Genomic DNA, 10673 nt, shown 5'->3' with positions numbered 1-10673 from the left:
TCTTATTCCTCTCCACCATCCCAACCCCCCACCCTACCTCCTTCCCCTCCCCATAGCACTTGTATATATTTGTAAAGATTTATTACTCTATTTACTTTAATTTTACAAATTTACTATTCTATTTATTTTGTTAATGATGTGCATATAGCTTTAATTCTATTTGTTCTGACGATTTTGACACCTGTCTACATGTTTTCTTTAGTTTTCTGTCTCCCCCTTCGAGACTGTGAGCCTGTTGTTGGGTAGGGACCGTCTCTATATGTTGCAGACTTGTACTTCCCAATCGCTTAATACAACGCTCTGCACAAGGTAAGCGCTCAATAAATACGATTGAATGAATGAATGAATGCTATATTGCAATATTGTACTCTCCCAAACATTAGTACAGTGCTCGACACATAGGGCTCTGTTCTGCACTCAATAAATATTCATTCATTCAATCGCATTTATTGAGCGCTTATTGTGTGCAGAGCACTGCACTACGCCGATTTACTGACTGATAATAATATCCCCACAGCACTTGTATATATTTGTACAGATTTATTATTCTATTTATTTTACTTGTACATATTTTCTATTCTATTTATTTTGTTAATGATATGCATAGAGCTAAAATTCTATTTATTCTGACGATTTTGACACCTATCTACATGTTTTATTTTGTTGTCTGTCTCCCCCTTCTAGACTGTGAGCCCGTTGTGGGGTAGGGACCGTCCCTATATGTTGCCGACTTGTACTCCCCAAGCGCTTAGTACAGATCTTTGCACACAGAAAGCGCTCAATAAATACCATTGAATGAATGACTGAATAATGTTGGTATTTGTTAAGCGCATACAATTTCTAGCACTGTTTCAAGCACTGTTCTAAGCGCTTGTGTAGATACAAGGTAATCAGGTTGTCTGTCACACGTAGTGCTCACAGTCTTCATCCCCATTTTACAGATGAGGTAACTGAGCCACAGAGAAGTTAAGTGACTTGCCCAAGGTCACATAGCCGACAAGTGGTGGAGCCTGGATTAGAACCCACGACCTCTGATTTCCAGTCCCGGGGTCTTTCCAATAAGCCACGCTTCTCGAGCCCCCAGTGAACACAAAATTCAAGGATATACCTACCCAAGAAAGCAATCTGAAGCACACAAATTCATTCCCACACCCAAAATTACAGCTAAACATACATCTATCCAAACACATAATGCCCTCACATGTATTCCCGCTCATTCACAGACTCGGGTTCTCCCACAGACGGACAGTCGCACAGAGTCAATCATATTTATCGAGCACTTACTGTGTGCAGAGCACAATGCTAATCACTTGGGAGTGTACAATACAGACAAGGTTGTAGGCATACTCCAATAAACGTATCTAGTCACTCATTAGGCTCTTCCCTGAACACCAAACCTGTTCCCTAAGGAGAGATGGAGAACATCCCCCCCTCTTCCCTACTCAGATATCCCACTTCCCTAAAGTTTGGGATTTGCTCCCTGATTCCCCTAGCCCGCTCTTATCACACACACACACACACACACACACACACACACACACACACACACACACACACACACACACACACACACACAGAGCTGTAGTTCCCAGGAATGTAACTGTACCTGTCTCTATACGAGGAAAATGAACTGCAGAGTGAGGTCTGGCTAAATAGGGAAGGGTCTGGCATGGGACCCCAACTCCATATGTCTCCTCGGGCTTGGCACAAGGCTGGGAGAAATGATTAATCGATGGCATTTACTGAGCACTTACTGTGTGCCGAGCACTGAATTAAAGCATTAAGTAGAGGACAATCCAACAGAGTTGGTAGACACATTCCCTGCCCACACCGAGCTGACAGTCTAGGGGGTTGGAAGGGTGATCGGGCGTTGATGATGGGGCGTTGATGAATGGACGATGAAGGGATGATGGAGGGACAATGGAGCGGTGACGGAGGGATGACGGAGGGCCAATGGAAGGCCGACGAATGGATGTCAGCGAGACAATGGAGGAGGTATCCTAGAGCAAACACTGGATGAGTGCTGGTTCAGGTACAAAGAGCATGCGACTGAGAAACTGAGCAGAGGAAGTGATTCCAGTACTAGTGGCTTCTGCTTTGGTACCCGCCACTGTCTTGTTCCTGCTGAAGCCTGGTTTCTGCTTCCGCAAACCCGCCTGCAATGCAGCCCTGGTCCGAATTCCAACCTGGAGGCCGAACGTGAGATTCTCCCCAGACTCACTAAGGGCTGCTGACCTCTTCCGCCCCTCCATACACAGGTTAGGGTGCACTCACCGGGGCAGCGTGGAGCTGGGGCTCGCCGGCCTCTGCCAGGCTGGGCTGGTCCCTTGTCTCCCCTTGGACTCCTTGGTTCGGCCAGCCAAGGAGAGATATCGAGGAGCCCTCAGCCCCTCTCTGCTCTCCCGTGGACACTGAGATTCTTCTCCAGATCGACCCTGTCCCCAAAGATAAAGCAGCCGCTGCTCTGAGTGGAATTCCTGGAGGACGGGCTCGAGGCCCTACCCAGGGACCTCGGAGCCCAGACGACAGGAGAACCCTCTGGTCATGTGGTTCTTGGTCCTTGAAACTGGTCTAGGGAATGAAATATCGTCTCTGACGTTGTTCTGCCATCTCCCTCTTTGCTTTCAGTTTCTCAGTTTTTGCTTTCCATTCAGTAGCTGTTTGGGTAATCTGCTGTTGCTCATTCTCCTTTCATCAATCAATCAATTGATAGTATTTATTGAATGTTTACTGTGTGCAGAACTCGGTACACCACCCCACATAGTAGTGTTCACGTGAATATATCTTTGATGGTGGGAGACTGACTGCCATCCAGAACTTCATTGTTCATGGAATTCGTTAAGCACTTACTATGTGCCAAGCACTGTTCTAAACACTGTGGTAACTACAAAACAATCAGCTTCCACAGGGGGCTTGCAGTCTAAGTGGCGGGATGGGGGACAGGTATTGAATCCCCATTTTACAGATGAGGAAACTGAGGAACGTTGAAATGAAGTGACTTGCCCAAGATCACACAGCAGAGAATTGGCAGAGCCAGGATTAGAACACAGGTCCTCTAACGTCTGGGCTCATGCTCTTTCCACAAGGACATACTGCTTCGCTGATCTTTTATTGTAGTTTGAGAGTTAGTTCTGAACAATTAGTGATGTTGGTGAAACACTGCTTCAGGTGATGTGGTGCCTGGATGGCTTAATGGATAGAGAACGGGCCTGGGAATCAGAAGGTCATGGGTTCTAATCCCAGCTCTGCCACTTGTCTGCTGTGTGAGATCATGGATAGATCACTTCACTTCTCTGGGCCTCAGTTGCCTCATCTGTAAAATGGGGACTAAGACCATGAACCCAAGGAGGGACAGGGACTGTGTCCTATCTGATTAACTTGTATCTACCCAAGTACTTCGTGCAATGCCTGTCACATCTTAAGGGCTTACAAAATACCAGTTAGAAGAAAACACACAAAAAATTGATTGATTGATTGATTGATCACTCTGCGTGCCATCAAAAAAAAAACACAAAGCAAACAAAAATGAATTAATCACTCTGGGGAAAATTACTTTTGTTTGAGCCATACTTTGCAGAGACATACAGGCAGACACACATACAGTCACATACACATTTAGACATGAAACACTCTAAAGAAGCGCAAAACTAGGAGCGAGGTACATTCTGTAACTTGGTAATTGGGCAGTGTAAAGTTTAGAAGTTTCAGGTCGTATTCCACAGTAGGGAGATGAGTCAATTCAAGAGCTAATACCCCACCGAAGACACTATTTCACGGGGAAAATCAGTTCGGACTGACAAAGGTATGACTTTGAGGGTCACCTTCCATTAAAACTTGTTCCTTCCTTTGAAGGGTGACCTTCAGCTCAGGAGGCAGAAGACGAATCTAGCCTGACCCGTTCTGTCCGTGGAAACGAGGGGCTTGTTCTAAATAGGTGCTATAGATGGTTTTTCCTTCCCATAGGGTGGTCTGTTGGTGAAACACACAAAGATCTGATCTCTGTTAGAGGCTGGGGTCATTCACTTTGGTCATGTTAACTCCAGGATGCCAGGAATGGTGACTTCACATACTCAAGATGGAAACCACTCCGAGCCTACCCCCCTCCCCTGGGCAGGCCTTCACATCCCGGTAACTCAGGCTGTAGATGAGGGGTTTCAGGGCGGGGGGCACCATGGTATAGAATACGGACACCAGCAGGTCCAGTACTGAGGGGGAATCTGAGGGTGGTTTCAGGTAAGCACAGAAAGAAGTCATGACAGAGAGAGTGACAACGGCGAGGTGAGGCAGGCAGGTGGAGAAGGCTTTGACCTGGCTCTCGGCGGCCGGCATCCTCAGCACGGCCAGGGAGATGTGTACGTACGGGCCGATGATGAGAATGAAGCAGACGACGCTTAAGGCTACCCCTGTAGTGACGCTCACGTCGACGGCGACGTGGTCCTCGGAGCAGGTGATCTTCAGCAGGGAGCAGACGTCACAGAAAAACTGCTGGAAAATGTTGGATCCGGAGAAGGACAGGGAGATAGTCGGAGCTGAAAACAAGACTCCAATCAGGCCCCCAATGACCACGAGGAGGCCGCCATCTTCCCACAGGCCACTCTGTTCATGACGTCCTCATAGCGCAGTGAGAGGCAGATAGAAGCATAAATGCGAGGACAAAATATTTTGCACGTCCAAAGAAAATCACCCGACAGAACTGAGCTCCCCAGCCTAGGAACTAGATTTGTATGCAGTCCATAAGGGAGATGACGACAGATTTGGTGACGGTGATGGACATGTAATAGAGGTCGAAGACGGACAGGGGCCTGAGGAAAAAGTACATGGGGGTGTGGAGGCTCCGGTATTGGGCGGTGATGGCGACGATGAGGAGATTCCCCATCAGAGCCACCAGGTAGACCAGGAGGAACAGCGCAGCGTGGACCAGCTGCAGTTCCCGGACCTCCGAGAATCCCAGCTGGAGGAATCCCGTCACCGTGGAGATGTTGGGCATTTGTGGGAGGCAGCATTGACTTTCTGCAGTGGATGAGGGAAGATCCAAAGTTAGAGTTCATTGATGGGATGAGTGAAGAAACTGACAGGACATTTGCTAGTGATTCTCCAAGGAGAGGAGACAGTTACTGAATTCAAAATTATCTTTGAGTTACTTATCCGGGAGGGATAATGAAAGATCCAGATTTTCACATTATTTTGGTCAACGTAAAGGGAATTCCTGAGATCGTCTCCCCATGGCCACCCCAACAGAGTTGGTAGACACATTCCCTGCCGACATGGAATTTACAGTTTGGAGGGAGATCTTTTTCTATCATCGTCTTCAACGTTCCCCACTACCTGAACTTGTTCGCTGCTCCCGCTACCTAATACTTTGCGTGCGTGCGTGCGCGCGCGCGCGCACACACACACACACACACAAACACACACAGCTCCCAGGACAGGGGCCGGGATTGCAGCAGTTCCTGTGAAGCAGAAACTGTATTCCTTCAGTAATATTTATGAATCACTTACTGTGAGCAGAGCACTGTTCTAAATGCTGGGGAGAGTACAATAAAATGATAAAAAGACACAGTCCCCGCCCACAACGAGTTTACAGCCTAGAGAAATAACGGATTGTAGTTGGGTTGATTTCACTGTCTTCAGTGTCATCCACCTGTTTTAACTATCCTTATTATCTGCTTTCTTCAACCAACCCTCCCCAAAGAACCTTTTTAATGCGACTCGCTTTCGACACTTCCTCCTCCCACCTCTGGCTGCCACCCTTCCTTTGGCCTGGAAATCCATCCTGGAAATCCCCAGGCCGAAGATTTCCCACCCTCAAAAATCCTCTCGAATTCCACCTTCTCAAGGAGGATTTAGCTAATTCACTTCTTCCCATCATCAGTCAGTGACCATCTTGACTTGATGCATCTGCTGACCCCCCGCTGATCCTTGAGGATACATATCTACCAACTCATTTACATTGTATTCCTCCAAGCATTTAGTACAGTGCTCTGCACAAAGTAAAAGCTCGATAATTGTATCTGATTGGTTGACTGATTAATGTCTACTTCCCCCATAATCGGTGAGCCCCTTTTGGGCAAGGAACATGTCTACCAACTCTTTTATAGAGAATTCTCCTCAGCACTCAGTTTACTGCTCTGCACACACTAAGCACTCAAAAAATATGATAATCAAGCAATAATTGATAATAATAATAATGATAGTATTTGTTAAGTGCTTACTATGTGCCAAGTACTGGTCTATGCACAGGGGAGATAGAAGGTAATCAGGTTGTCCCACCTGGGGCTCACAGTTTTAATCCTCACTTTACAGATGAGGCAACGGAGGCACAAAGAAATTGATTGACTTACCCGAAGTCACACAGCTGACAAGTGGCAGAGCTGAGATTAGAACCCAGGACCTCTGACTCCCACGCCCGTGCTCCTTACACTAAGCCAGGCTGCTTCTCATCCACACATCCATTGTTCCATTCTTTTCTCCTCCCAGTTGTAAATGACATTTTGCCTATCTAGCCCATTAGATTGGGAAGTCATTGAGGGCAGGGATCATGCCTTAACAGTGCTTGGAACATACTAAGAGAATAACAAATACCATTATTATTTTACCTCTCTTTTTATGGTATTTATTAAACTCTCACTATGTGCCAGGCACCGCACTAAGCTCTGGGGTGAATATAAGAAAATTGGGTGGGTCACAATCCCCATCCCCAACAGGGCTCACAGTCTCAGTCCCAATCCTACAGATGAGGGAACTGAGGCACAGAGAAGCGAAATGACTTGTCCCAAATCACCCAGAAGAGAAGCAGCCTGGCCCAGTGGAAAGAACATGGGACTGGGCTCTATTTCCAGTTCTTCCAGTTGCTTGCTGTGTAAGCTTGGGCAAGTCACTCATCTTCCCTGTGCCTCAGTTCTCCTGTTCTCCCTCCTGTTCAGACTGTGAACCCCTGAGGTACAGGGATTGTGTCCAACCAGATTAACTTGCCCTATGCATAGAACAATGTTTGACACGTAGTAAGCACTAGCAAATACCGTTAAAAAATAAAAAGAAGTGGAGCCGTTATTAGAACCCAAGGCCTCTGATTCCCAGCCCATGCTCTATCCACTAGGCACACTGCTTCTCTCTTGCATCGTGTTAAGATTTCTGGGGGAAGTCCTGTGAGGAGGAATTGGTGATGAATCATCTGGCTGTTGCAGTCTCAGTCATGCTCTCTTGTCCCTGCCCGGAGGGTTGAGCAAATGGTTGAAGTCACCACAGGACGGGGCTGACTCCATGTAATAACGTCCTATCCCGGCAATCACGGTAGCCAGGGTTTGGGCGGTGGGTGGAGGGGTCAAGGGGGATACCGTAGGGGCAATGTTTTCTCTCTGCTTGTGTATGTATCCCTAGTTCCAACTCCACCCTGAACCCCAGGTACAAACGTCTTCCCAGAGTGACCCTCACACTCACATCGATTAGCCTGATAGTCCCTCCCTGGGCCTCCCCAGCCTCGGTCACTCTCACTGGGCCAGCATGGGGTTGGAGGACCCCAGACCACCCTGGGCTAGGCAGGCCCCCCCCTCTCTCCTCGGACTCTTGGGTGCAACGGCCACGGAGGGACAGCGAGGAGCCGTCAGCCCCTCTTTGCTCTTCCGCAGACACTGAAATGCACTTTCAAGACAGGGCCCCCATCCTCTTAGATAAATTCACCACTGCTCTGAGGGGCGTCTCCGGAGGACCGGACAATGACGACCTGTCCCCCACAGTCTTTGAGATCCCACAGAGATGAGAATCCGGTGGTGGCATTGTCTGCATGGTTCCCGTGGGAACAGCATCCTAACCATTCCCGCTTTTAGTGATCTTCTGGAACAACGAGTGGGCGCTTCAGCTTCTTTCTATTTTCTTCAATGGTACCTGTTATGCGCTTCCTAAGTGCCAGGCACTGTAGTCAGTCCTGGTATTCGATATAAGCTAATCAGGTTGGACATAGTCCCTGTGTCACATGGGACTCACAGCCTCAATCCCCATTTTTGCAGATTAGGAAATTGAAGCCCAGGGAAATGAAGAGATTTACCCAAGGACACACAGCAGAAAAGTAGCAGAGCTGAGATTAGGACCCAGATCATTCTGATTCCCAAGTCCATGCTCTATCTACTAGGTGACGCTGCTTCTTTGAGTTTCATTTTGTTCATGACGTCAAACAATCAATCGGTCATTTAATCTATTGTATTTTCTGAAGCTTCGGACTGCATATCTGGAGAGAACGAAAAATGACTGTAAATCCATCCTAAGACCCTCCCCCGAGCTGGCTTGCGGGATCAACCCAGAGAAGCAGCATAGGTTAGTGGCAAGAGCCAGGGCTTGGGAGTCAGAGGACGTGAGTTCTAATCCCGGGTCTGCCACTTGTCTGCTATGTGACCTTAGGCAAGACACCTATCTTCTCTGTCCCTCAGTTGACTAATTTGGAAAATGGGGATTAAGACTGTGAACTCCAGGTGGGGCAACCTGATTACTTTGTAACTACCCCAGCGTTTAGAACAGTGCTTGACACATAGTAAGTTTTTAACAAGTGCAATGATTATTATCGTTATTATTATTATCAGTTTGGGAGAGGCTGAGAGGTTCTGAGAACTGGGTGATGGAAAGGATTCACTGATACTGAGTGGGTATCACATTTCCTCCTCTCCCCTTCCCGTCCATCAGAGCACAGCTTTCGGCATCTTGAAAGCCCTTCCAGGATACCTCGTACGATTAATTTTTCTTATCCCTAAGTCATCTTCTCCTATCTACCAATCAGCATCTTAGATCACGTCTCCATTTTTGTACTCACACCCGCCATTATAGTTTTGTACATAGTGTCTTTTATAAAATGTACTCTGTAAGCACATAGTCATCTATTTAACATTCTTTCCATTTTCTTCTTCATTCTTTCATTAATTAATTCAGTGTCTTTCTCCCCTGTTACATTTTAAGCTCCTTGAAAGCAGGGATGGTGTTTAATTTATTTTGATCTCTCTGAAGGGTTCACTACAGTACTGTACACCCAAGATGCAATCAATAAATATCATTGATTGATGGATTGATGCATGGATAGATGGATGCATGGATGGGTTGTTGGATGGATAGATGGATAGAAGGGTGGGTGGGTAAATGGACGGATAGGTGGATGGATGGATGGGTGGATTGTCTGCTATGTGACCTTAGGAAAAGCAGTTTGCTTAACTGTGCCTCAGTTATCTCATCTGTAAAATGGGGATTGAGACTGTAAGCACCATGTGGGACAGGGTCTGTGTAAAACCTGATTAGCTTGTATCTGCCAACGAACATAGTACTATGCCTGGCACATAGTAAGTGTTTAGCAAACACCACTATTATTATTATAAGCGCTTAATACAGTGCTCTGCACGCAGTAAGCGCTCAATAAATACGACTGATGACGATTGATGATATTATTATTATGGATGGATTGATGGATGGATGGACAGACAGATGGGTGAACAGACGGGCCGATGGACAGATGGACGTTCGGATGGATGGATGGATGATGAACGAATGGATTCGAGGCAAGGATTTGATCAGTCAAATTAATCAATTCAATCAATCGTATTTATTGAGTGCTTGCAATATGCAGGGTACTATACTAAATGCTTGGAAAGTACAATTCTGCAACAGAGACAATCCCTGTCCGCAAAGGTCTCACAGTCTAGAAAGGGGAGATAGGCATCAAAACAAGTAAACAGGTAGTCAAATGTGGGGGGCAGTTTTCATGACTGTGTCCCTTCTCCCTTTTCACCCTCCGATTTTCTGATTTTCATAACCACGAAGAGAGATCTTAAAAATGCATAGAATTACTGTTGTCAGTAGTAGTATCAATATTCTCATTATTGAATATATTAAGAATGTACTTATAAAAGAATGCCAGGTCCTGGATTAGAAACAAACTGATCAGATCGGTCACGTTTCCTGACCCACAGGGACTCAGAATGTAGGAGACAGAGACATATTGAATCCCGATTTTACAGATAGACCCAAAGAGGTTACGTGGCTGTACCAAGGCCATACAGCAGGCTGGTGGCAGAACCGTGCAGACCTTTCAAATCTCATGTCTTCCAGCCACTTCTCATTCCACAAAGCCATGATGTCGCCCGAACAATCGTTTGTCAATCACTCATTGTTTCCATCATATTTATTGAGTGCTTACTGTGTGCACCATTACAATACTATAATGGTACTGTGTGTACTGTACTAAGCACTTGGAAAGTACCATTCAGAATAAAGAGAGACAATCCCTGCCCAAACTGGGCTTACAGTCATACACGTCTTATCAACCTCTGTCCTCAGGCTCTGGATTTTCTTTTTGTACAGCTCTTTATATGGATAACCCCACAGTAAGAACCCTGGTGAGGAATGGGATAATCAGCAAAAGGAAACAGACATTTTGTCCCTTAGAGGAGGGAGGAGGTATCTCCCCTTTAGGATTCTCCCCAGGGAGGCCTTGATGTCCAGGTTCCTCAGGCTGTGGATGACAGGGTTCAGGGTGGGGGCACCACGGTGTAGAACCTTCCCAGCAGGTCCAGGGGAGAGGTGGAGTCTGACACAGGCTTGAGGTAGGCAACGGCTTCAGTTGAGAGGAAGACAGTGAAGACTGTGAGATGGGGCATGCAGGTGGAGAAGGCTTTGGCCCAGACCTCGGTGGCCAGTATCCT

Source organism: Tachyglossus aculeatus, chromosome 24 (assembly GCF_015852505.1).
Source record: "Tachyglossus aculeatus isolate mTacAcu1 chromosome 24, mTacAcu1.pri, whole genome shotgun sequence".
Lineage (NCBI taxonomy): Eukaryota > Metazoa > Chordata > Mammalia > Monotremata > Tachyglossidae > Tachyglossus > Tachyglossus aculeatus.
The sequence above is the reverse complement of the archived record's forward strand: the minus strand, read 5'-3'. Positions refer to the sequence as shown.